Genomic DNA, 25,818 nt, shown 5'->3' with positions numbered 1-25,818 from the left:
ACTGCAGGGTCTGTGCCACAAGTGTGGGGGAAAAGGTCACTTCACTGCGGTGTGCCCGATCCGCCTGGCCAAAGCAAAGACAGCGCCCGCCCCAGAGCACAGCAAGCCCAGACCCCTGGGAGACTGTCCCCACCCCGACAAGTCTCCGGGCAAGTCGGGCGGGCCAAGACCGATGCTGGCCCCAGTGGAGCTGGCCGAAGACTGAGACAGGGTGGTGGCCAACAGCCCTGAGCCCCTCCTGTCCGGGAGCTCGGGAAATGAGGATGGTCTGCCCAGCCAGGTGCCCCTCGGCGGACCCTCCCCATCAGAACTCCGGTGCCACCCCGAAGGATACTACCTCCCACCCTCCAGTTTGGTATAGTGGTTAGGAGTGCGGACTTCTAATCTGGCATGCCAGGTTCGATTCTGCACTCCCCCACATGCAGCCAGCTGGGTGACCTTGGGCTCGCCACAGCACTGATAAAACTGTTCTGACTGAGCAGTGATATCAGCGCTCTCTCAGCCTCACCCACCCCACAGGGTGTCTGTTGTGGGGAGAGGAATGGGAAGGCGACTGTAAGCCGCTTTGAGCCTCCTTCGGGTAGGGAAAAGCGGCATATAAGAACCAACTCTTCTTCTTCTTCTTCCTCCTTCCAGATGTGCACAAACCACGCACCCTCAATGCCAAGCAAATTCACTGGGCAGATTTCTTCTTCCGGTTCAGATTTAAATTGGTACACATCCCAGGGAAGAAGAACTTCATGGCAAACGCCTTGTCCCACATGCACCCGGGGGGGGGGGGGGGAAGAGGACCCCCAAGGTAGACACGGTATTCAGTCCCGAGCAGCTGGGGTTGTTGGTGCAGACCCGCAGCCAGACAAAAGGGGAGGGCAGGAACCCCGGGGGAGTGGACCATGCACCTTCACCACTGGGGTGCACCTCCCTGGAGCTTTGGGCTGCCCTGGAGGGGGACCCAGAACTGAAGGGGCTACAGCCCCAACTGAGGGAACATGGGGGTCTCTGGTACAAAGAGAACCTGCTGTACACTCCCGCGTTACTTTGGATGCAAGTGCTGGAAACCTGCCATGACAGTAAAAACGTTGGGGTTGTTTCATCACCAGTTCTAGTGGCCAAGGGTCTGAAGGGACATGGAGGAATATGTCAAGGGATGCCCAGAATGTCTCACCCACATGCAGGGGTGGGAAAGCCCCAGGGGTTACTAAAGCTACTGGATGTCCCAAGCCACCCCTGGGAGGTAATCTTGATGGATTTCATCACTAACCTGCCCCCAAGCCAGGGAAAAACCATCATATGGGTGGTGGTAGATCAGTTCTCCAAGCAAGCACACTTTGTCCCTTGTGCGGGACTTCCATCTGCCCCCCTTTGGCATAACTGTTCGTTGCCCACATAATGAGGTTGCATGGGTTCCCCTGCAAGATAATCAGCCATAGGGGGTCCCAGTACATGACCAAGTTTTGGGGGGCCCTCACGGAGCTGGCAGGGGTGGCCTGGGAGCTGGGCAGACCGAGCAGGTGAATCAGGTGCTGGAGCAGTATCTTCGTTGTTTCTTGAACTACCACTAGGGCGACTGGACCCAACTGTTGGCATTGGCGGAATATGCATATAACAACGCCCCGCATGCCAGTACGGGAAAATCTCACTTTGAGGTGGTCCATGGGTATGCTTCTCCCCCCTTCCCGGCCCTGATGAAACTGCCCGGGGAGTCGGAGGCCATTCCCCCAGGGGTGGAGGAGTGGGCTTCCAGGGTCAGGGACACCTGGGCAGAGGTAACTGTCATCTTAAATAAAGCTAAGGAGGACTTCAAAAAATGGGCTGACCGTAAGAGGCAGCCCGCTCCTGCCTACACGGTGGGAGATGAGGTGTTCATTTCAACAAAACACTTGAAGAACCGGAGACCGTGTAAGAAGCTATAAATTCGTGGGTCAGTTTAAGGTCACGGAAGTTCTTAATGTGGTGGCGATCCTGGTGGAACTTCCAGCTGCATACCGAAAGGTGCACCCTGTGTTTCATGTGAGTTTGGTAAAGAAGGCACCCCCTCCTGATAAGTGGCACTCCAAATCCCCGCCTCCACCTCCGGTGATGGTGGGGGGTGAAACCCACTACGAGCTGTTTGAAATCATGGATTCCCGTCTCTCCCACAAACACTTGCAATATCTTGTGGCATGGAAGGGCTTCCCTGATTCTGACAATGAATGGGTGGATGCAGAGGACGTGCGGCCCCCCTCTTGCTGCACAAATTCCACTCCCACTTCCCAGACAAACCGGGACGTGCTCTCCCCGCTACGGGAGGGTGAGGCGGGCGGGGGGGGGCTTAAGGGGAGCTGAATGTCATGAACCTCGATTCATGCCCATTAGTTTCATTTCTGGAAGGTGGGCAAGGTTGAGGGTTGTAAACCTGTAAATCTGGCCTCAGGCTCCAATACTCCCCTTCTTTCCCAGTGGGTTTTTCTTCTGCTGTTTTATCAATCTTCTCTTAGTGGCCTTGCTTCGACAGCCTAGTCTCAACAAAGCTGTAACATCTGGCCATCTGGCAAGCCTGTGAACCCTGGCACCTCTGGTGCTCTCCCGCCGAAATGCCTTTGTGCCACTCCCTTGTGGGGAGGACCCTATGTCTGCTCTGTACTTTTGCTCTTTGTTATTATCAAGATCTTTGCTTAGGAAGATCATGGTTTGCTTTAGCATTCTGTGGACTCTGTTCAATAAAGCTCTCTTTGGATTTCAACTGACTGTTGGATCTCGGATGTGTCTTTATCACGGACTCTGCAGGCTTGGCTCAGCCTGATTCCTGACAGGGGCCTCGGAAGGTGCAGCAGGGGAAAGCAGTACAAGTCAGCCAGGCTCTTCCCAAGAGGCATCTTTGGTGCAGCCGCAGATGCATTCCAGTCCTGAAAGCTCGCCTGAGTGACGTAGACAAGGCAGAAGGGTGGTGTTTGCTGAATGCTGAAGGAGACAGAGACTACAGGCATGCTGTCAAAGTAGAGGTGGCCCAGCTAGGATAGCTCCTGGGGAGGATGAGTGAGTCCTCCCCCAAGTGCAGCCAATTAGCTGAGCTACTTTTAGGAGAGACAGTAGCAGCTATTTGGCATGGGTGCAATCCATGCAGATACCCTCCCGTCCAGTTTGGATTCCTTGTCCCTGCGAACTCCTGAACTACTGTGACTATCGGCTTCCCTGACTCCTGGCAAATGGCTTTTGACTACGCACCTGGTAATTGGACTGGCTTTGTTGAATATATATTATCTGGACTCTGACCTTGGCTTTCCCTTGACTACTCTTTGCCTTGCGCTTAACTCTGCTTGCTTTGATTCTTAACATCTTGGACTGGATTTTGACTTTGCTTTGATGTAGACTCCGGCTAGGCTCTGCAGCCCAGGGTGTGGCCAGTTAGGACAGCATACTTTGCACCCACCCCACCATCCTAGAGGCTGGAACTAAGAGCCAGCAACTCCAGCCAGGATGGGTCAAGCCACAGCAGCAAACTTTGCTGCCCATAACCAGTTGCTGGAGCAACAGGGGCTGACCTGAATGCTCATAATCAAGACTTAGAGACCCAGGTGCAGCAACTTACCACTGCAGTATTGGGGCTTCAGCAAGCAGCTGGGGCCACTGCCCAAGGGCCTTTGCCCTCCAGCCCTCTCTAGGCTCCAGAGAAGTATGAGAGACAGCGGGAGGATTTTTCCACGTTCCTGGCACAAGTGAAAATGTTCATTGGTGCTCATCCAAGGGAATTCCCCATAGAAGGTCAGCTTCACCATCAGCCTGCTTAAAGGGCCAGCTGCCTGGTAGTCTACACCACTTCTGATTGCCGATGCTCCTGAGCTGGCTAATTTCCAGGCTTTTGTGGCTAAGATGAAAGAAGCTTTTGGGGATGCACAGAAGGTGATCTGGGCCAGCAGGTGTCTGCAGCAGCTGTGCCAAGGGACAAGATCTGTGCGGGACTATGCTGCAGAATTCCAGATCCTGTTACAGGACCTGGATTGGAACGAACCTGCTTTGGTGGATCGGTTTGTGGCAGGACTGGTGGAGGAGATCCTGGATGAGCTGGTTCATGTTGATAGCCACACCGTATGACAACCAGCTGGAAGAACTTCGCCTCACCCAGTGTGGAAACCCTCCATGTGGCCATGGAAATCCATCTTTGCCCTGCCTCACCACTCCCAAGTAGGCTTGTGTGATTCGGCTGCTTCGGCGGCCGTTCCCTCTGCTGTGGTGGGGAGGGCGGTACCAGCAGTGGCGTGACACTGGGCGCAACCACGCAGGCATTGAATTCCGCGCCTGCGTGGTTGCGCCTGCTGTCATGCCGCTGAGCCTGGAGGTAACGGCCGCCAAAGTGGCTGAATCGCACAAGCTTACTCCCAAGGCAGCAGTTTCCCTGGATCTGGGGGAACCAATGCAACTAGGTAGTGTACGGCCTCGGTTAGACCCCAGTGAAAAGCAGCTCCGCCGCATACAGAACCTGTGTCTATATTGCAGGGGTACAGGTCATTATGCAGGCCAGTGCCCCAAAAAGACCAAGCTGGTGGGAAATGTCCACACCTAGGCAACCTCGGCCCTGTCCACCTAGGAGGTACCGTTGGGCCTGGTCCAGGTTTGATGCACCTACTGCTGCCTGTTTGCCTGCAATTGCCACAGGGGCAGTGGCTCCTTGTCCGTGCCTTGGTAGACTCCAGGGCCACCCGTTCCTACATTGACGCCACCTTCCAGCACAAGAACTCCGTACCCATTGCCAAGAAACAGGCCCCGACCAAAGTGGAAGCCATAGATGGGTGATTATTCAAGGCTGGGTGAGTGAAATGGAAATCCCAGCCATTGTTCCTCCAGGTACAACAGTGTGGGGGCCCCGCAGCCCCTCCCAGGGCCCCCGCCCCCTTCAACCATCTTGTCCCTTTTACCGTTTGTCAATGAAGCAGACTCTGCTACTTGTAGCTAGTTCCCAGTGTCTTTAAACAGCCATGCCAGATAAAGCGCTTCTCCCTCTTTCCCTTCTCCAGTCTTTTCCCACCACCCAGTGCGACTCCCATTCTCCCTTATATCCTCTCCTTCCCTCCTCCTTCCGTGCCTTTTAACCCCCACCCCCTCCTGGCTCCATTCCCTCTTCCAGTAGCGTCACCTCACCACCGTTTCTCAGCCGCTCAAATTTGCTCGGTAAGTAACGCTCTTTCCTTCCTTGCATGTCCCTCCACCTCGAGCTCTCACCCTGGCTCTTCCCCGGTCTGTTGAGGACTGGAGCATGGCGTGCTGGCATTCCTCACATTCCTTCCCCTCCCAGGCCATTGTAGGGAGATGCCGTCTTTCTACTGACTGCTGGCTACTTGCTAGTGTAGCAAGTCCGGGCAGGGTAACAACAACAAAAGCCTTTATTGGCATAAAAAACAATACAGGTATGGAAATACAAAATAGTACAATTATAAGAATCAGAGTTACTCAATTTTGTTAAAAACAAGGAATTAATTCTAAAAACCTTTGCTAAAAATTTTGCAATGCGGGCGATCTGCTCAGGATCCTTGCTATCAAGTAATTTATTGATCGCGGCCGTTTCGTTACTATGGAAATGAAAGGAAGATAGAATGTCGGATACCCCCTGGCGGTATAGAGAAAATTTAGGGCAGAACATAATAATGTGCGGAAGGAGATCAGGGACCATACAGCTGTGAAAACATAGTCTCTCCGCTAAATGAATGCGGTTAAACCTTCCTAAAAGAACATTAGAGGGGAAAGAGTTCAGCCGAGCAAATAAGAGTGCTTTCCTGTCAGAGAAAGCTTCAATGATAGTCAGGTAGGGGGGGATAACTTTATATAGCGGGACAATATTCCATACGCGGAGAGAGCAGGATGGAGAAGTAAATGACAGTAAGGATTGATATTCAATGTCCTCTAGTCTCCTTACTATACACTTATAAATACTTTTCTCCTCGTGGTCCATCAAAGAATGTATGTCTAAGCCCAATGAGAGGAGTTTGTTAGAGAGTCTATGAGACCAATTGGAGTTATGGGGATTGCTTAGCAGGGCAGCTAAAAGGTTATTTGAATGAGCCCTAAAATGAAAATTGATCCAGTATCTAAAGGTAAGAGACCAGGCTCTGGTTTCAAGTCTCTGTTGGCCCAATTCAGCAATTAAGATGTCATTAGCCACATTTCTAGGGACTTGGAATAATGACCTGAGGAAGGAGCCATGGAGTGTTTCTAGATCATGATTAAATGCTTCGATCCAGATTGGTATCCCATAAAGCAGCTGTGGAACCATTTTGGCCTTATATATTTTCAGTGCTGCATAGAGGTCATGATTGCCCTTTTGAGAATAAAATTTTGTTAGTAGAGCCAACGGGCCTTTCATGGAACTCCTAACTTTCCTCTTGTGTGTGAGCCATTTGTTGTTGAAATTTAATGTGATTCCAAGGTATTTAAACTGATAGACCTGTTCGATGTTATTTCCGCCAATTATCCATGAATATTTATAGTGCCTTTTTGAAAAAAACATTATTTTGGTCTTTTCAAAGTTAATTTTAAAATTGTTTTCCCGACAGTACTCAGTAAATTTGTTAAGATAACGCTTAAGACCAATTCTTGTTCTGGATAATAACACTGTGTCATCAGTATACAATAGTAGGGGGGTAGGTCTTGACCCTAACATAGGCGGATGAACATTCACCTCCTCCAGATATACAGGGAGGTCATGTAGGAATAGATTAAATAACTGAGGTGCCAAAATACAGCCCTGCTTGATGCCCATTCTTACAGGTATTTTATTTGTTAGATTACCCTGTTGGGAAAATTTTATTTGACAAAAGTTATTAGAGTGCAAACTCTTCAGCAGAAATAAGAGGCGAGGGTCAATATTGAGACTGGCAAGTTTGCTCCACAGAGACGATCTAAGGATAGAGTCAAATGCCATCTTCAAATCTATGAATGCTACAAATAGTTTACCTCTTGGAGGCTTTATATACTTGTCACATAAAAAGGATAGAACAGCGCAATGGTCTAATGTTGAACAGCCTTTTTTAAAACCAATTTGCTCAGGCCCTATAATGTTCTTGCTGAGTACCCAGTTAGATAGTTTCAAGGACAGGTGCTTACTGTAGAGTTTACCAATTATAGAAAGTAAACTAATAGGGCAGTAATTCATAGGCTGGGTAATTTCTCCTTTTTTGTAAAACGGCAAAATAATGGAGTTTAACCATGATGCGGGAATTTGACCAGTAGAGTCAGTTGCAGAAAATACCTTTGCCAGGATAGGGGCCCACCAGTGAGCATTATCAATAATGAGCTCTGGCGGGATGCCGTCAGGCCTGGGTGATTTATGGGGCTTTAGAGATCTTATCAACTCATGGGTCTCTTCCACTTCAACCGGTGCCCAGTGGGGTAGAGAAGAAAAATCGATAGAAGAGGACTGATTATCAGGCTGGAGGGGAGGAGAAAATACATTTAGAAAATGCTCTTCCCAGATATGGGGTGAGATCGGCGGGGCTATGGGGGATTTGTTGCCCAAAAACTTGGCTATCGTTTTCCAAAACAGTCGACTATTAGGAGAGTTCAGTGCGTTATGGAGTGTTAACCAACGTTTTTGGAAGAAAGATTCTTTTTTTGCTTTAAGTACAGTTTGGTACGTAGTTTTGTTAGCGAAGAACTGAGCAAAGTCTTTCTTTAGCCCTGAGTTGACCGCTACTTTGAAAAGAGCCCTTAATTCTCTTTTTTTCACTAGACAATCATTGTCAAACCATGAGGAAGGAAAGTTTGAAGGCTTAGTAGATACTTTCCCGAGTTGAGCCAGTGAATCTATTATATCATCATAGAGATGAATAGAGAAGTCAGAGACGTTTGTTTTACATATCTGATCTCTTATTGAACTAATAGATGGATTCTTTAAAAAAGATTTGATCTGTAAGGCAACCTTTGGGGACCAGAAATTTTTTTTCAGCAGACTGTAGTCTTTAGCAGTGGATGGTATAGTGATGAGAAAAATATGGAACGCTTCACGAATTTGCGTGTCATCCTTGCTCAGGGGCCATGCTAATCTTCTCTGTATCATTCCAATTTTAGTATATGTGCTGTCGAAGCGAGCAGGGTAGTTTACATGGTTTGTCCTGCAGACCTTTCCCCTCAGGCTGTCTGGCAGGGGAGGGAACCTGCTATTGAGCCTTGCTGAGGGTGCTTCTCAGCATTCCCTTCTCTCCCTCTCAGCCCCCACTGGCCCCGCCCAGACAAACAGCATACCAAGACCATGGTGTTTGATGTAGCTCACATGCCTCGTTTTACATTGGTGCTTGGAATGGACTGGCTAGCCAAGCATAAACCTGGACTTGTGCTTTGCCCGGGACTGCCTCCATGCCACTTACACCCCCACTCTGCCCACCATCGCCCAAGAGGCTTCTGCCTGAGTACCAGGACTTCGTGGATGTCTTCGAGGAAAAAGGGACAGACCCTCTGCACTTTCCCTATGATTGTGGCACTGATTTGAAACCGGAAGCCCGACTTCCCTTCAAACACTTGTATACCCTGTTAGAACCCGAATGCCAGGCCCTCCAGGATTTCCTGGACAAGAATCTCCAGCAAGGGTTTATTCGTCCCTCCACCGGTCCTACTTCCGCTCCGGTCCTGTTCATGAAAAAGAATGAGGGGAACTTATGCATGTGCCATGATTATCGGGCACTCAACGACATCACCGTCAAGGACCGCTACCCATTGTCCCTCATTTCCGAGGTCCTGGGACAAGTAGAGGGAGCCATCCTGTTCACCAAGCCGGACCTGCCTTGGGCTTACAACCTCATCCTGATCCATGTGGGGTTGAGGGGAAGACCACCTCTGGAACCTGGTATGGGCAATTCAAGTACTTAGTGATAACTTTTGGGCTCTGCAATGCATCTGCCATGTTCCAGCAGTTCAGTAATGACATTTTCCGAGATTTGCTGGACCGTTTTGTCGTCATTTTTCTCGATAACATTCTGGTGGATTTCTGTCAGCCAGAACTATATACCGGGCACGTCCACCTGGTTCTGCAATGGCTACGAGACCATGGCCTGTATGACAAAATCTCGAAGTGCAATTTTTTCCGGGACGTCATCAACTTCTTGGGACATTGGCTGTCTGCACAGGGGGTCCAGATGGATCCCACCAAGGTACAGGCCATCGTCCAGTGAGAGGCACCCCAGACCCAGAAGCAGTTGCAGCGGTTCATGGTCTTCACCAACTACTACTGGACATTCCTGCCTCAGTACGCGGGGATGGTACCGCCCCTGAACCAGCTCCTGAGCACCAAACGACCCTTCCAGTGGAACCCAGAAGCTGAGCAAGCCTTCCAGCAGCTCAAGCAACACTTCACCTCTGAGCCCTGCCTGGCCCCCCTAACCCTGAGAAGCCATTCATCGTGGAGGCCAACGACTCCAGAACCATCTTGGGGGCGTTTCTCCTACGGCCCTGAAGGCAGTCCTCCGCAGCCCTGTGGGTATTATTCTCAGCAGTTCATGGCAGCTGAGAGGAATTATATGATCTGGGAGCGGGAACTGCTGGCCATCAAAGCAGACTTCGAGACGTGGCAGCGCCATCTGGAGGGGGTCAAGCACCAGGTCTTGGTATGAACAGACCACCGGAACCTGGAGTACCTTCCGATGGCCCAGTGCCTCAACCAGCGGCAAATAATGTGGGCTCTGTTCTTTTCTCGGTTTAATTTCTGGATCGAGTATATACCGGGCACCCAGAACAAGAGGGCAGATGCCCTGTCCCACCAGCCACCATACACAGTGGACTCTGACGACAGCCCTCCACCCTTGCTGCTTCCAGCCTCAGTGTTTGCAGCCATTCCAAGATTTCTGCCAACAGGTGGCAGAACAACAGATCTGTGGACCCAGGCCCAAATCCGCTGGCTGCAGGAACACCCTGATGAATGCTCGGATTTCCATGTCCTAGAGGGGCTCCTGAACCACTGCAGTAAGGTGGTACTTCTCATGTCGGCTCTACGGGGACAGGCTCTGCAAGACACCCATGATGACCCGGCAGCAGGACATTTTGGCTGGTTTAAGGTTCTCTGCCTTCTGACCCAGTACTTCTGGTGGCCTCGAGTGTGAGCTGATGTGGCCCAGTACGTTGCCTCATGTGCTATGTGCAGACAGGTGAAACATGCCATAGGCAAACCTCTGGGTTTGTTGCAGCCTCTTCCTATCCCCCAAGGGCCATGGCAGGAGGTAACCATGGACTTTGTCACCGATCTCCCTGTGTCTCTTGGATTCACTATTATCCTGACCATGGTGGGTCGATTCACCAAGATGGCACATTGAATTCCCTGTCACGGTCTACCCAAGACCCGGGAAATGGCACAACTGTTCCTGGCGCATGTGTTCCGGTTGCATGGGCTCTCAACATGGATAATCACAGATAGAGGGTTGCAATTTACCTCCCACTTCTGGCAGCAATTACACACTGCTCTGGGCATCAAGATCAGCCTCTTGAGTGCCCATCACCCCGAAACCTATGGACAGACTGAACGGGTTAATGGGATCATCGGACAATACCTCCGGTGCTACATCTCCTACCAGCAGGAAGACTGGTCTCACTGGCTCCCATTGGCTGAATTCACATACAACAATTTGGTACATGCCTCAACCCAGATGTCACTGTTCCAAGCCTTGTACGGTTTTCACCCTTGGTTCCTGCCTGACTCAGTCGTCCCACCCATGGTACCTACTGTGGCAGCTGACTTAGAAGAGCTGCAGGCGCAACACCAGATCATAAAGGAAACCCTACAGGAAGCCCAGGCATGGTATAAAGCCAAAGCCGACACACATAGCATGGAGGGTGTTCCCCTATCCATTAGCAGTTGGGTTTGGCTGTCCACCAGATGTTTGCACACAGACCGTCCGGCCAAGAAGCTAGATGCTCGGTTCATGGGGCCATTCGAGGTCTTGGAATAGGTGAATCCTGTGGCCTACTGCTTGAAGCTGCCCCGGTCATATCGGATCCATCCCGTGTTCCACTACTCACTGCTCCAACTGCTCCTCACAGATAGCCTCCATCCACCACCACCAGCCACTCCAGATCCTGTGTCCGTCAACGAAGAATACCAGGTCTGGCAGGTGTTGGATTCCCGAGTCCGTCGGGGAATGCTGCAGGGGGTGGAGTGTGTCGGTATTGGATGGGACTCGGTCGAGAGTTTGGCTATCTGGTTGGTATACCGTCCGCCCAACGCGCCGCCAGATGTCCTGCCCCGCCTGCTAGAGGCGGCGGCTGCCTGGGCGTTGCAGTACCCCAGGCTTCGGATCCTGGGTGACTACAATGTCCACGCGGATGTGCCCTCTCCAGTCCATGGCGGAGACCTGGTATCATCCATGGCAACACTAGGACTTTCGCAATTTGTTGCTGGGCCCACCCATCATGCCGGACACACACTCGACCTGATTTTCAGCGCTGGGATAGAAGTGGATCTGGATACAGCTTTGGCTGTGCCGTGGTCAGACCACTATGCCCTGCGGGCCCGGCTCAGGATACCACCCCCCCAGTTGGGCGGCGGGCGCACTTTAGTCCGCCCGCGGAGACTTATGGATGCAATAGGATTCCGGAATGCTCTGCGGGACCCGATGCCTCCTGGCGACTCACTGGCGGCCCTGGTGGAGGACTGGCAGTCCCGCCTATCGGCTGCCGTAGATGAGATCGCCCCTAAACGTCTTCTCTGCCCTCGACTCAAACGGGCACCCTGGTATACCAGGGAGCTTCGGGAGAGAAAAAGGGAAGTGAGACGACTGGAGCGAGTGTGGCGGAAGACTTGCGACGAAGCTACGAGAACATCTCATCGCACGCTTATGAGGGCGTATGAGATGGCGGTGAAAGTGGCAAAACGGGAATTTTTTGCCGCGGAAATCGCGTCCGCAAGCTCTCGCCCGGCCCAACTATTTAGAACAGTTAGATCCCTTACCGCCCTTGAGGGGCGCCAAAGTAGTAGGAAATTAGAACTAGGCTGTGAGGCTTTAACGAGCCATTTTGCGGACAAAGTCTCGTCGCTCCGCCGCGCTCTTCCCGCCACAGTTAATACAGTAAATGAACTGGAGACCTGTTGGCCGCCTTTGGAGGTGACGTTCGATGGCTTCAGACGGCTCTCTCTACCCGAAGTGGACGAGTTGCTAGGTTCGGTCAGGGCGACCACATGCCCCCTCGACCCCTGTCCGTCATGGCTCCTCAAAGGAGGGGGCCAGAAGATAGGAGGCCAGCTCAGGGATATTGTCAATCTCTCCCTGGATTCCGGGGAGTTCCCTGAGCAGTTAAGGGAGGCAGTGGTCCGCCCTCTCCTGAAAAGATCTATGCTGGACCTGCGAGACCCAGATAGCTACCGCACAGTATTGCACTTAGCGTTCCTGGGCAAGGTGGTCGAAAGGGCCACGGCAGACCAGCTCCTGGCATTCTTGGAAGAAACTTCGGCACTCGATCCATATCAGTCTGGCTTCCGACCTGGCCACGGGGTGGAGACGGTGCTGGTCGCCCTGCTGGATGATCTCCGTCGCCAGCTGGATAGAGGCGGGTCAGCAGTGCTGGTTCTTCTGGACCTGTCGGCCGCTTTTGACACCGTGGACCACGAATTGTTGGTCCACCGCCTCGCCGAAACGGGGATACGGGGCACAGCTTTACGCTGGATACGCTCCTTTCTCCAGGACCGGACCCAGAGGGTAGCAGTGGGGGATGAGCTCTCGCGCTCCTACAGACTTCCATGTGGAGTCCCACAGGGCGCGGTCCTCTCTCCCACATTATTTAACGTCTTTATGCGCCCTCTGGCCCAGCTGGTGCGGAGTTTTGGACTGGGTTGCCACCAGTACGCTGATGACACCCAGCTCTATCTCCTCATGGACGGCCGCCCGGACTCTCCCCCGGAACCATTTGCCAGATGTTTGGAAGCGGTGACAGAATGGTTTGAGCAGAGTCGTCTGAAACTCAACCCCTCCAAGACGGAGGTCCTGTGGCTGGGACGCAGGGGGCAGGATCAGGAAGCGCGCTTGCCCACCCTGGGAGGGGCGCATCTTAACATCGCGTCCCAGGCCAGGAATTTGGGCGTGATCATTGATGCCTCCCTAACTTTGGAGGCGCAGATCAAAAGAGTAGCAGGCCAGGCATTCTTCCAACTTCGCCAGGCCCGACTACTAGCGCCCTACCTGTCCACCGAACACCTGGCCACGGTGATCCATGCAACGGTCACCTCCAGAATAGATTTCTGTAACTCGCTCTACGCGGGCCTTCCCTTGTCCTTGATCCGGAAACTTCAGCTAGTGCAGAACGCAGCTGCCAGGGTCCTTACTGGCACACCTTGGAGGGCCCATATCCAGCCAGTGCTGAGGCAGCTGCACTGGTTGCCAATTGCTGCCCGGATCCGGTTCAAGGTTTTGGTTTTAACCTGCAAGGCTTTACGCGAGTTGGGACCCACATACCTGAGGGACCGCTTATCGCCCTATGCCCCCCGTAGAGCTTTACGTTCTGCGGGAGAAAATCTATTGGTTGTCCCCGGCCCTAGGGAAGCACGCCTGGCCTCGACCAGGGCCAGGGCCTTCTCGGTCCTGGCCCCTGCCTGGTGGAATGAGCTCCCGGGAGAGCTGCGGGCCCTGCGGGACCTTCCATCGTTCCGCAGGGCCTGCAAGACGGAGCTCTTTCGCCAGGTTTACGGTTGGGACCAGGCTTAACATCTATGCCCCCCCGGGACCTGAGGATTGGGATTAGACACGAGTACCATCAGTATCCCCTCTCCACTTCCTAGGGGGGGAATGGGTAGTTGATTAGCCGCTCTTGCCAGGTAGTCATTAACTATTCACATGTTAATTGGTTTTAATGTATTTTATGGGGTTTTATACTGTTGTAGCCCGCCATGAGCCACAAGGGAGTGGCGGGAAATAAATTCAATAATAATAATAATAATAATAATAATAATAATAATAATAATAATAATAATAATAATAATAATAATAATAATAATAATAATAATAATAATACCTGATCGACTGGGAAGGCTACAGACCCGAGGAACGGACCTGGGAACCCGCCAGCGGGGTACATGCTCCCAATCTGGTTCAGGACTTCTACACCTGGTTTCCGGTCAAACCTGGTCCTGACCCTCCAGGAGGAGGTCCTGGAGGGGGGGGTGGTATCATGCCCCCACTTCCACCTCCAGTTTCCCAGGAGTTGCCACAGCAACCAGGGTCTACAGCTGAGCCAGCTCTGTCAGAAGGGAGAAACTCAAATACTTTGGCCACCTCATGAGAAGGAAGGACTCCCTGGAGAAGAGCCTGATGCTGGGAGTGATTGAGGGCAAAAGAAGGGGATGACAGAGAATGAGGTGGCTGGATGTAGTCACTGAAGCAGTTGGTGCAAACTTAAATGGACTTCGAGGAATGGTAGAGGACAGGAAGGCCTGGAGGATCATTGTCCATGGGGTCGCGATGGGTCGGACATGACTTCACAGCTAACAACAACAAAGCATTTCTTGCTAGCCTAAGGTCATATTGAACTTTAGGGGGCTTTCCGCACCGGGATCCTTGTAGCAAATTGTTTGCTGAACGAAAAATCGCCATTTAAAATAGTGGAATTCGTCATTATGCATACCTGACTTTGTAGTGGAATCCAGTTGCGTTTCCATCGTTTCCCACAAGCTTCCGGTCTCAGCAAAAATCGCTAGAAAGGAAGCGCTATTGCCGAGCTCGTCCCGCCCCTGGCCGTCAAGCAGCCAATGGGCAGCCGTTAGTATGCTCCCAAACAGCCCCTTTCCCTTTAAGAAAGGTTTTTTTTGTTTTAAAAACACACCCATTGCAACTAATATGTGTTGATTCGTTGCAACGGAGAGACCCATCCAGCTGGCAGGTGTGTTTGAGCTGTCGTTTCATCGTTGCCACACTCCCCCCGAGTGAAAAAAAATCCCCCCCCCTCACGGGCCCGATTTTCGGCCGAAAACAGTGTAAAAAATAAAGGGAAAATACATCAGCAAACAGGCTTCTATGTTATTTGTGCTTAGTGACTGTAAAGAGCTCTGGGGAGGGACTGCAGCCGGGGAAGCCTCACTGGGTAAATGAAGGCTTGCCGGTGATTTGATCTCCACTTGCTCGGAGAAAAAAAAATGGCGATCGCTTCGCCGGAAGATCAGAGGAGAGAGCCAGGGGGAGGGACTTTGTAGAAACCACAACAATGGTAACGCACAGAACTTTCCCGCTAGTGTTGCAGATTGGTTGCAGGAGTGTAGCGCTTTCCGGAGGGTGAATCCACTTTTGGGGATTTCCCTGAAAGCGCTACAAGGAAGCGATCGCCATTTTTTTTTTTCGGAGCGAGTGGAGATCAACGACCGGCGAGCCTTCGTTTACCCAGCGAGGCTTCCCTGGCTGCAGTCCCTCCCCAGAGCTGTTTTAAGTCACCAAGCACCAAGCACCACACAGCCCCGTTTGCTGGTTTATTTTCCCTTTATTTTCCCCTGTATTTTCGGCCGAAAATCGTGCCCGTGCAGGGGGGGGTATTTTCTTTCACTCGGGGGGAGCGTGGCAACGATGAAACGGCAGCTAAAACACCACCTGCTAGCTAGATTGGTCTCTCCTGCTAGCTAGATTGGTCTCTCCGTTGCAACGAATCAACGCAGATTCGTTGTAACATGTGTGTGTGTGTGTGTGTTTTTAAACCTGCCAGGGAAAGGGGTTTTTCAGGAGCATGATAACGGCCACCCAAAGCTCAGCAATATCACTTCCTGGCTAGAGATTTTTGCCGAGACCGGAAACCTGTGGGAAACGATAGAAACACAACTGGATTCCAATACAAAGGCAGGTATGCATAACGACGAATTCCACTATTTAAAATGGCGTTTTCCCGTTCCGCAACCAATTTGCAACATAGATCCTGGTGCGGACTGGCCTGTTTGTTTATACTCATACTTGGTAATAAGGCTTTCCTTCCATATCCTAAATAACTCTTTTATTCCTCAAATCTTTTGACAGCTGCTTATGGAGCCAACTTGGCTTCTTTAAGCTCTTTCCATCTTTTCTTCTCAAGGGAATTGTTTGTGAGTGAGCCTTCAGTATTTCACTTTTAAGAAGCTCCCAGCCCTCCTGGATTCCCATCTCATTAAGTCTTTCTGACCACGGGACTCTCCGCAACTTACCTTTAAGTCTGTGAAAATCAGCTTTCCTGAAGTCCAGTCTATAAGTATGACTACGTAAATGTTTTCTCTGTCCCACAATTTGTATTTTTAGCAGAGATGGTCTTCCAACAGATATCTGGGTAATTGAAGTCACCCACGAGAACTCTTTCCCCCCTCTTTGAGAATTGTGCAATTTGGCCTAGGGGTATCTCATCCAAATCCTCTGACTCGCTTGGTGGTCTATACCAGACCCCCACAATAATACCATTCTCCTTTCCTTCTCCTCTTATATTTACCCAACTACACGCAACTGAACTTTCACGCTCAAGTACCTGCATTTCTTCACAAGTATAAAGATTCTTAACATATATTGCTACATCTCGCCCCTTCTTTTCTTGTCTGTCCTTTCTGAATAGATTGTACCCCTCAATTCTAGTATTCCAATTCTCCAATTCTGAATATTATCTTAGCAAGTTTCCGTGATTCCTATTAGGTCATAGTCCCCTTCCTCTACTAGTTCTTCCTGCTTGTTTCCCATACTCTGTGCATTGGTGTAGAGTATTTTGAGTGAGAAGGGGCTTTTCTGTGGATTCCCTTTCAGCCAACTGTTTGCCAGAAGGGGAAAGTCCCCCCCCCTCAAAAGGAAGGCCCTCAGGCTTCCCTGTGTTGCTCTTGGAAACGCCTCCCTCCCCTCAGTCAGGGGCTGTTAAAGGCTCCGCAGGAGGCCTGAAGGGAGAGGGGGGAGGGGGAGCACTCTCCAGCCTCCTGCCAGCTCTGTCAGGGTTCTGAGACAAAGTTACAGTTGGACATGACAGTTAGGACAGCCTTGGGGTGAAAAGGGCTGGTGCAGCCTATCCAAGCCTCTGTTCTCAATCCCCCTTGGCAACCCTACTGATCTCCTCTCCCTGTGGTGGTCAGGAGCAGGCTGGTAGCAAAGTTTCCAGATTGCCCCTGGCTGGGCTGGGTGGGTGGGCCCTGTCAGAACTTTGGCCCTTTCAGAACTTTGGCTTTGTGCCTTCCGACTGGCTGGAACTCTGGTCTGTCCTGGTGAGGGCCCAAATGGAAGGCACTTCATACCTTCCTATTGGCCCCTCCGCTTCTCAGTCCGGGGCCAAAGGTCCAATCCGGGAGTTTTGATTCCGGACTCAGCTCACCCCAACCCCCATTACTGTTTTATTAAGAGGGACAGATAGTTATAAGAGATTCCAAACATTGTCATCAGTCTGCGATCTCCTATTTCATTCCTGTCACAGTCTTGTTTTTTTTCTAAGAGTGTATTTGCTGCAACATTCTTATTCCTCTGAAAAAGTACAATCTCTGGGAGGTGTGCACATTTTTTGTACAACTTTGTCATGGTCTCAGGATATGCATGTGTTTATGTATCTGTGAATAGTTCTGATTCCCAGCATATAAATGACACTAGTAAAAAAGCCCGTTGCAGTTAGTACTGCAGTGTGCACTAGTGGGATAGTCGAGGGTGGAGGCAGACAGACAGAAAGAAAGAAAGAAAGAATGACAGAAAGACAGACAGAAAGAATGACAGAAAGACAGACCAAGAGACGGACGGACAGAGAGAAAGAAAGACAGGAAAAAAGAGAATGGCAGAAAGAAAGGCAGGAAGGCAGGAAGGAAGATGGGAAGCAGGCAGGCAGTCAGGCAAGGCAGGCAGGCAGGCAGACTGGAAGGAAGGAAGGAAGGAAGGAAGGAAGGAAGGAAGGAAGGAAGGAAGGAAGGAAGGAAGGAAGGAAGGAAGGAAAGGCAACCTTCCCCCCCACCCCGGTCTTTCCAGTCAGTTTGCAATCGCGCCATGGGTGGGAGCTGGCTCCTGGCCATGGCGCCATTTTAAAATGACAGCAAAGGCTGAGGGGAGAAGAGAGGCTTCGGGGTCATGTGGCAAGGTATGTCCTGGTGTCATAAAGGAGGTTTGATATTTCCTTGATATTTGGGGAGATGAGAAAATATAAAAGTGGAACAGGGTTTTCTTCATTTGTAATATTGTTAGCCTACTCAACAGGAAAATCACTGATGGAGGCATACTTCTGCTAGCATCAGTGGACAAGAACTTTCTGCATTCTGCAGGGCCTGCAAGATGGAGCTCTTCTGCCAAGTCTACGGCTGTAGCCAGGGCATGGGAGATTGGATGGGCCCCCCTGGAAGATACTGCCATCACTTTTTAAACCATTTGCTGGTGGTTGTTGGCTGGAGAAGTCCCCCTTGTGCACCAAGTGGGAGCCATACAGGTTGTGGGAGGGGGTGATAATTTTGCTGCCAGGAACTGAGTTGATGTAATTGTTTCAATGGGTTTTTTTAATGGGGAGCTATATGTTTTATGTGGGTTTTTATATCATGCAATCCGCCACGAGATGGTTTGCTGTGAATTGAATAAATAAATAAGAAAGGAAGGAGATTCATTATTATAACATAAACCTTCCCCAGAGTCAAAGGGAAAATACAGCAGGTGAATGATTTTAGTGGTACAATACTCAACCAAGTGAATCCCTTGTTTTATTTCCAGATGTAACTAATAATGGAACAGCAAGGGGATTTCTGCACCCGTTAAATGTAACTTCATGCCATTCAATTGTAGGCATTATATTCTAGCCCCTTCACATGACATCACCCACATCCAGGGTCTGGCCAGCTGACAGCTCACTACATCCTCCATTTTAAAGCACTTCTTTGGGAATTGCATAAAGTGCATTTATCTCCCCAAAATTCCTAGCTTATGGAGAGCATCCAACAGGCAACCAGCAGAAGGAAGGTGTGGAGGTTCAAATGCACTAGAGTTGTCTGTATCATCCTGCCCTCACACCCACTTCCCTCTCCCAAGGACAGGAAAAATTAATGATTTCCCCACTGGGAATTGGGCCGAAAAAAGCACCAGGCCAATTCCACTTAATTCATCATTTATCTTATCCAAGAGGCTTGTCAGTCAATGATGCCATCACACCAGAGCTGTGTACGGTTAAATATGCCCCATCTGATCATGCTGTTGACATGGTGTGGTCTTGCAGTCGTGGGTCCCTTATGGCAAAATATGATATTCAATCAGCATTTTGCCTGCTTCCAGTTCATCATAATGATTTAAACCTCTTAGGATTCAAATTCTGTGATGAGTCCTATGTTGATAAGGCGATGCTGATGGGCTGCTCTGTAGCCTACGCAGCCTTTTAATTATTCAGTACCTTCTTAGAGTGGGTTGTAAAAGACAGAGGCAATTTCCAGCAAGTCACTCAATTAACTTGATGACTTCTTTTTTGCCGGCCCTGCTGGATCATAGGAATGCACTGAATGTTTGGCTACTTTCCAGAATTTGGCCTTAGAATTAGGCATTCCTTTAGCACAGCAAAAAACAGAGGACCCTGCTTGCCAGCTCGCATATGGGGATTCAACTTGATTCCCTATTTGATACATCAAGTTTGCTTATGGATAAGATTAATACATTACAGAGTCTTTCTGCAGAAACAGAGTTTGTATCTGGAAAATGCATCTTAACCCCGGCAGTGAGTTACAAATTCACTCCTATGCAGCTGGAAGCCTGGGTTTCAGGATTATCTATAAAAATAGGTGGTGTGCCCACCACTGGCCAGCTTCTTGGGGGAACTGACTTATGGATTTAAGTTTCTTGATTTTTTTCCAGTCTTGGTAGCTGTAATTTTATGGTGGGATCTGTTTGCAAATGTACCAGGCGCTTTGCGCCTCTCGATTCGTTAGTCCGGCGGCAAGGGACCAATCGCGAGCCGCGCTGCCGGACTGACAATCGGAGGGCCCAATCGGCAGGCGCTTCACGCTTCACGCCTGCCGATTGGGCCCTCCGATTGTCAGTCATGAGGAAGGGGCCTATGGGCACCCTTCCTCATCACGGACAGGGCCCTCCTTAGGTGCCCTTAATCGATTATTTAATCCGCTCCGCAGGAGCGGTTAAAGATTTGTCACCATCCCACTTACCTTACCCTGTATGCAGCATGTCAGAGTTTTTGGTCATGCGGCCTGATGTTCCTGGCCCTTTACTGGTACATTCTAATGGCACTTGTCTTTCTCGTTATCAGTTCACTACAATTCTGAGGATGTGCTTGGTGAGACTTGGTGTCGGGGTTCACACTCCTTTCGTATTGGAGCTGCCACCTAGGCTTTTCAATGCAGTGCTTCTACTGAGCAGATTATAGCTTTGGGGTGGTGGAGATCATCTGCTTTTAAAACACAACTGAAGAAGTGACCCCTTTACTGAAGAGCTATTGCCATTGTGATATCCTATACCTGTAGAAATTAATACGGTGATGTTATATTAAGACTACAATTGCAACTACTGAAGACGTAATAGTGGGATTGAATACCTGGGACCCTGTTCTGGTTGCAAAATTATTTAGGATTGCATTTAATAAATCTCAAGAATATACAACTTTTTGCCTATTGGTTTCGTTTGCTTTGAGTGTATTTTTATGAGAAACCGTGTTTCTTTATATGGACTGCGTTTTAGATCTGAATGGGAAACAGATCTTGGATTCGGTGACAATGTTAACATTTCTTAGTCAGGGCATCACAGCATGAATTGGTCATCTTTAGTGCTGATAATTGTGGAAGAAGTCTTCAAGTTGGGACCTCTATCAGCTGTTATCATACATCTGGGCAAAAATGACTTGGCAAAGACAAAGAGTTTAGAACTAATCTACAAGATTTACAATGACTTATCTTTGCTACATTTTCGACTTCCAGATGCTCAGATCATTTAGTCTGAATTCTTGGAACGTCGCTCATGGAGGGATTCACTAGATCCCAGTAAGGTGAATCTGGCTAGACGTAAAGTGCAAAAAAGCATGAGAAAATGTCTAAAACGCTGGGGTGCTTTAGTTATTCAGCACCCTGATATTTCATATTGGGTAGAAGCACTGTACAGAACGGATGGTGTGCATTCATCCGATTGGGGCTGCGATATTTGGCTGCATGGTGTTTGTGTGGCCCTTTGTGAGTGGCTTCAGCTGTAGGAGTGTTGGCAGGAACTAGGCTGTTAGGCCTTGTTCTGTGGCGGTTTGGCATGGGAAGATTCCTTTGGGGGAGAAGGGTCTGCGAATCAGTCTCTCCCACCTATGGGGTCTCCATAAGAGATGGCACGTATGTGGGCAGGTGTGCCAACCTGGCTAGGATGGGATGCTCACATTGCCCGGTGGTTTTGGGGACTCAGACAGAAGCTTATACCCAGTGGGCCCCCACTTTAAACCATCTCCCCAGAGTGGGTTTCAGATGGCAGGGGGTACCTTGCTCTAGGCTGATGCCATGGTGGGGACTCCAGGGTGCCATCTGGGACCTGGGTTTCTATCACAGTCGGCTGACCGTGTTTTGCCGGATTCCTCTCCATGCCAGGCCAACGCTCCTGGTGGAGTTGTAATAATAAAAGCTGTGACCTTATTTATTCTAAGTTGTAGTATCGTGTCTTTCTTGCCGGCTATATCATGCCCTCCTGCTAGGCAATGTGTTCTCAGTGTTTGCATACCTCCATTTCACATTCTCTAGCCTGCAGTCTATATCACAATCTCTTCCTGAGCCACGTCCCAACATGCAGAAGCTCTTCTAGGGTTCAGTGAATCATCTCACATCTCAGACCTTCCAATACCTTCCTATGCCTGGCTGCATTTGTTTAAGAAATAAATCCTGCCCAGTAGGCAATGAATCATGCAGGAGTGGTGCAAGTGTTCCTGTTTGACGCTATCAAGCTGGAGATCAGGGAAGAGAAGGGATGAAATCGGATACAAAATGAGAATTTATGCTGGACTGGAAAATCCCACTTGTAACTGTGGGGGCATGAGATTTAACAGCAGGAGGTCATCCTAGAGAGAGGGCAGAGCCCTCCCAAGACTCATGGACATTGTTCAATAGTATTCATTCACTAGCTTAGTTTTGTTTATCAGTTGTCAACATAACATTACCTTGGAAAAATCTTTGGAAGTTCAGCTGCCTATACTGCCAGCTTTCTTCATTAAGAACACTCTGTGCATGTGTTCCACACATTACATAGCCTCCAGATGTTGGCTGCTGGATAAAGCAGTGGCATCATGTTTCATACCTGACTGCCTTAGATAAACCCTTTTTCTTCTTACATATCAGCCTAATAGCTTGAATGGGCTCCATTGGTGAGAACCTCAAGAAATGAGCTCCATTATGGAAACAAAACTGTTGTAGAATTGCTTAGAGGCTCCAAAATTGAATTTAGGATCCATGTTTGACTCATCCAACCAATTGCCTTAATGTTTATTCAATGGACCAGATAATTTCCCCAATTCAGAGGCGTCAGTCTGCAGGCAGATAATAAAATTTTGCATGCAGATCAGCTCTGCCATGAATGCAAAAGAATAGGAGAATTGAGGGGGGGGGTGGGCCAAAGAAGAGGGGAAAAGACACCAGCTTTCAGGGACTTCTGAGTAAAGGAACTATCACTTGTAAAACCCTGCTGTCGTATTGTTACCTGTTAAGATAGCATCTCATTATCTACTTCTTGGTCTCCTAAGGTGAAACAGGGAGAGCCAGCTTGGTGCAGTAGTTAAAAGTGGCAGCCTATAATCTCAAGAACTTTGTTTGATGCCCCACTCCTCCACAGGCAGCCTGCTGGGTGAACTTGGTACTGTCGCAGTTCTCTCAGAACTCTCTCAGCCTCACCTACCTCGCAGGGTATCTGTTGTATGGAGAGGAAGGAGGCAATTCTAAGCTGCTTTGAGAATCCTTCAGGTAGTAAACAGTGGAGAACAAAAAAATCAGCTCTTTGTGAACAGAGAGGAACTAGCTCATTTTAATCTTTTGTGCCTCCACAAATTATACTTATGGGCAGTTCATACTAGTAACTTTGTAAAGCTGTATTTGGTAATGATGAAAGACAAGTTGCCTGAAAGTAAAACTAGACTTCACAGTCCTAAGGCATCTCCCCAATATAGTACCTTATAGACCTGAAAACATTGAAAGTATAATGTAGCATGGCTGCATTTGCATCCAGCAAAGAGCAGTCCCCAATCAAAATAGTTTCAACTACTTGCCTGTTTAAAGCTCTCATCCACTGGTGACGTTCCATATCATGTCCACACACAAAGACAGTGAGTTTTTATTTGTTTTAAAATTTGTCCATCATCTTTCCAAAGGGCAAAGCGGCATGCACTACTCTTCATAGACTGATTCTTTGAATGAACTGCCCACATTCATGGATGACAGGTCTGTCAGTGGCTACTAGGCATGGAGACCAAAGGAAACTTACATCTTCAGAGTCAGAAAATTCCTCAATAACAGTGCTAGGAGCTAAAACTAAGAAAAGACCTTGAACTCTATACCCTCTGGTTGGCACTTCATAGTGACAGGATGCTTAAATAAATGGGCCACTGGTCTGATCCATCAGGGTTATCTTTATGTTCTTAATAGAAGTGGACACTCAGGGCCCAAACAAGGAAGGCAGCACTGCCAGCATCAGCAGCAATAGTTCCTTGGCCTGCCTAACTTCTATGATTAGAAAAGAATTGTTTGGTATCCCTTGTTCTGTCAGTGATTTATACTGCAATGTAATATCATGAGGGGCGGTTTCTGTGTTGTGGTTGTTCGTGTGGTTCTGCGTGCGTGGTTGTGCTGGGGTGCGGACAACCCCTTCCATCTTTGGCTAGACTCTGGCGGAGTCACCGTTCCCCGAGCTTTTTTGAAAAGTTTTCTCTAAGCTTAGCAATGAATAATCGCCAATCACATGTCATGTTTGGTGGATTTAACCTTTGGCTGGCGAATATTATTGGGAAACTGTCGAGTAGTATGGTACTGGTTGCTCTGGGTGGACACCGGTGTGCGTTTGTGTAATGGCGGACATTTCAGTAAAGGCTCCTGCTGCATGTCCATACTGCTCTTCTCGTGTGTAAACGAATCTGCGCATGTGAGAAGTCAAACAATAAGAGCGCCAAACTGGCTATTAGAGACAACTCTGGTTCCCGCGCGAGAAGTTTTAAACGTGACATGTGACCTCATGTGGCCAATGTACGTGTCCCCGACTGCCCGCCTTCAATCAGGAGCTGGCTAGTCCTTTTGTCTTTGTGTGCGGGAAGGTATATGACCCGTTGCACCCCGCACCTCGCACCTCCATTTTGCTTAGCCACTTGCGAAGGCAGTATGGACTCCGTTTCCCAGTCGTCGTCCGTCCAGGCAACCGGCAGGGGACCTACATGGAAGGACGCCGAGATATGGGACCTGATGGCGATTTTCACTGAAGAAAAAATTCAGGACGCCTTCCGATCCTCGCATCGGAATTGGGAGGTGTTCGAGCAGGTGGCCATGCAGATGCGTGCCCTGGGCCACCACAGGACTGGCCTTGAATGCCGGTCCAAAACTAAAACGATGAGGGCAGAATACATGCAGGCCGTGAACCACAACAAGACGTCCGGCAACGCGAAAGTGACCTGCCCTTATTTCGAACAGCAGCGGGAACTTTACGGCGAGGGGGACGGAGACGGCCGGCCAAAACACGTGGGGAGGAGCATCAAGGTCGTCCGGAGGCCGGCTGCTCCTGTGGAGGAACCACCCGCTGAAGAGGATCCAGGAGAGGGCACCTCGTTGACAGTCTGGCCTCCTCCCCAGGTCCAGCAACGCGGGGTGGACCTCATCACGTTGGACCTGCTTGCCATCGTTCCTGGCGAGCTAACCGACGTGTCGGAGCAGACACCCCTTGTCCCTGGTAAGCACTTTTAACTTTGTACAAATGTGCGCTCTGACGTTTAGGAATCGTTTTCGCGTGTATTCGTTGCAACGCATAATATGCTAGGCTGTTTGTAGACTGTTTGCTATGGTAGCTATTTAAAACGGTTATGTTTAACTAACAACCCCAAAAGATTTGCAGCATGCCTCAGCTATAGGCCTTCTGCAGTTCTTCGTATGGTTCAGGTTGTATGCTTGCTCCTTTTTCACTATTGTCTGCTGTTGTCCACAGAGACACAGATGCAATGCACAGAGCCCTGCGAGTCTCCAGCTATAGGCGACATGGATAGCGATTCGGGGGCATCGACGAACCTTGGTAAGTATTTATGAGAATAATGGGGGGGGGTGCTGTGTAAACTGCTTTGTGCTTTTCTGTTTGTGCGGGGGGCAGTTGCCCTGCTAGGAGAAAGAAGAAGGTACCTCTACATTGCTGGTGTTGCGTTTTGAAGCTTACTTTACCACCCTTTGTTCCTAAAACTGTTTTTTTTTCTTTTTTACAGATTTCATCCCAGGAACACAGGAGGAGGAAGAGCGTGGGGTGCCTGGACCTCCTGCCCAACGCAGGCGACTAGAGATTCGAGAGGGTGAGCATGCATGAACTGTTCCTTTCTAACCATAACTGCAGGACAATGATACAAACCACTAACCATGTGCTCCCTTGGCATTGTTGAGAGTCTTGCTGTGAAAATAGGCAAAAAACACTAACCATGTGCTCCCTAGGCATTGTTGAGAGTCTTGCTGTGAAAATAGGAAACAAAAAACCCACCATGGGCACCATGGTCGGTTTTGGTTGTATCAATGGCACTAACGGTTCTGTTTCTCATTTTTACCAACAGAGGTTCTTTCGGATGAGGAGGAACCCCCCCCCCCGGGTCCTGCCAGCCCACCACCTAGAGGTGCACTCCCAGCAGAGGAGAGGCTAATGAGGGAACGCACTCGGTTGAGGCGCGTCTCTCTCTTAACAAACGTGGGCCAGAGCCTCCTGGAACACTGCCAGGAGGAGACACAGCGTGCTGCAGCCTCTGACCAATCCATGTACA

General features: G+C 49.7%; 1 non-coding gene across 1 annotated transcript; it reads right to left on the bottom strand.

The window, feature by feature from the left end:
* Positions 1-7,954: 7,954 nt before the first annotated feature.
* Positions 7,955-8,061, bottom strand: LOC143834595 (U6 spliceosomal RNA). The gene has a single exon (XR_013229846.1). It is a non-coding gene; the product is annotated as a U6 spliceosomal RNA (small nuclear RNA).
* Positions 8,062-25,818: the final 17,757 nt, after the last annotated feature.

The sequence above is a fragment of the Paroedura picta genome, chromosome 3 (genome assembly GCF_049243985.1).
Source record: "Paroedura picta isolate Pp20150507F chromosome 3, Ppicta_v3.0, whole genome shotgun sequence".
Lineage (NCBI taxonomy): Eukaryota > Metazoa > Chordata > Lepidosauria > Squamata > Gekkonidae > Paroedura > Paroedura picta.
This window is presented reverse-complemented; position numbering and strand designations above follow the sequence as displayed.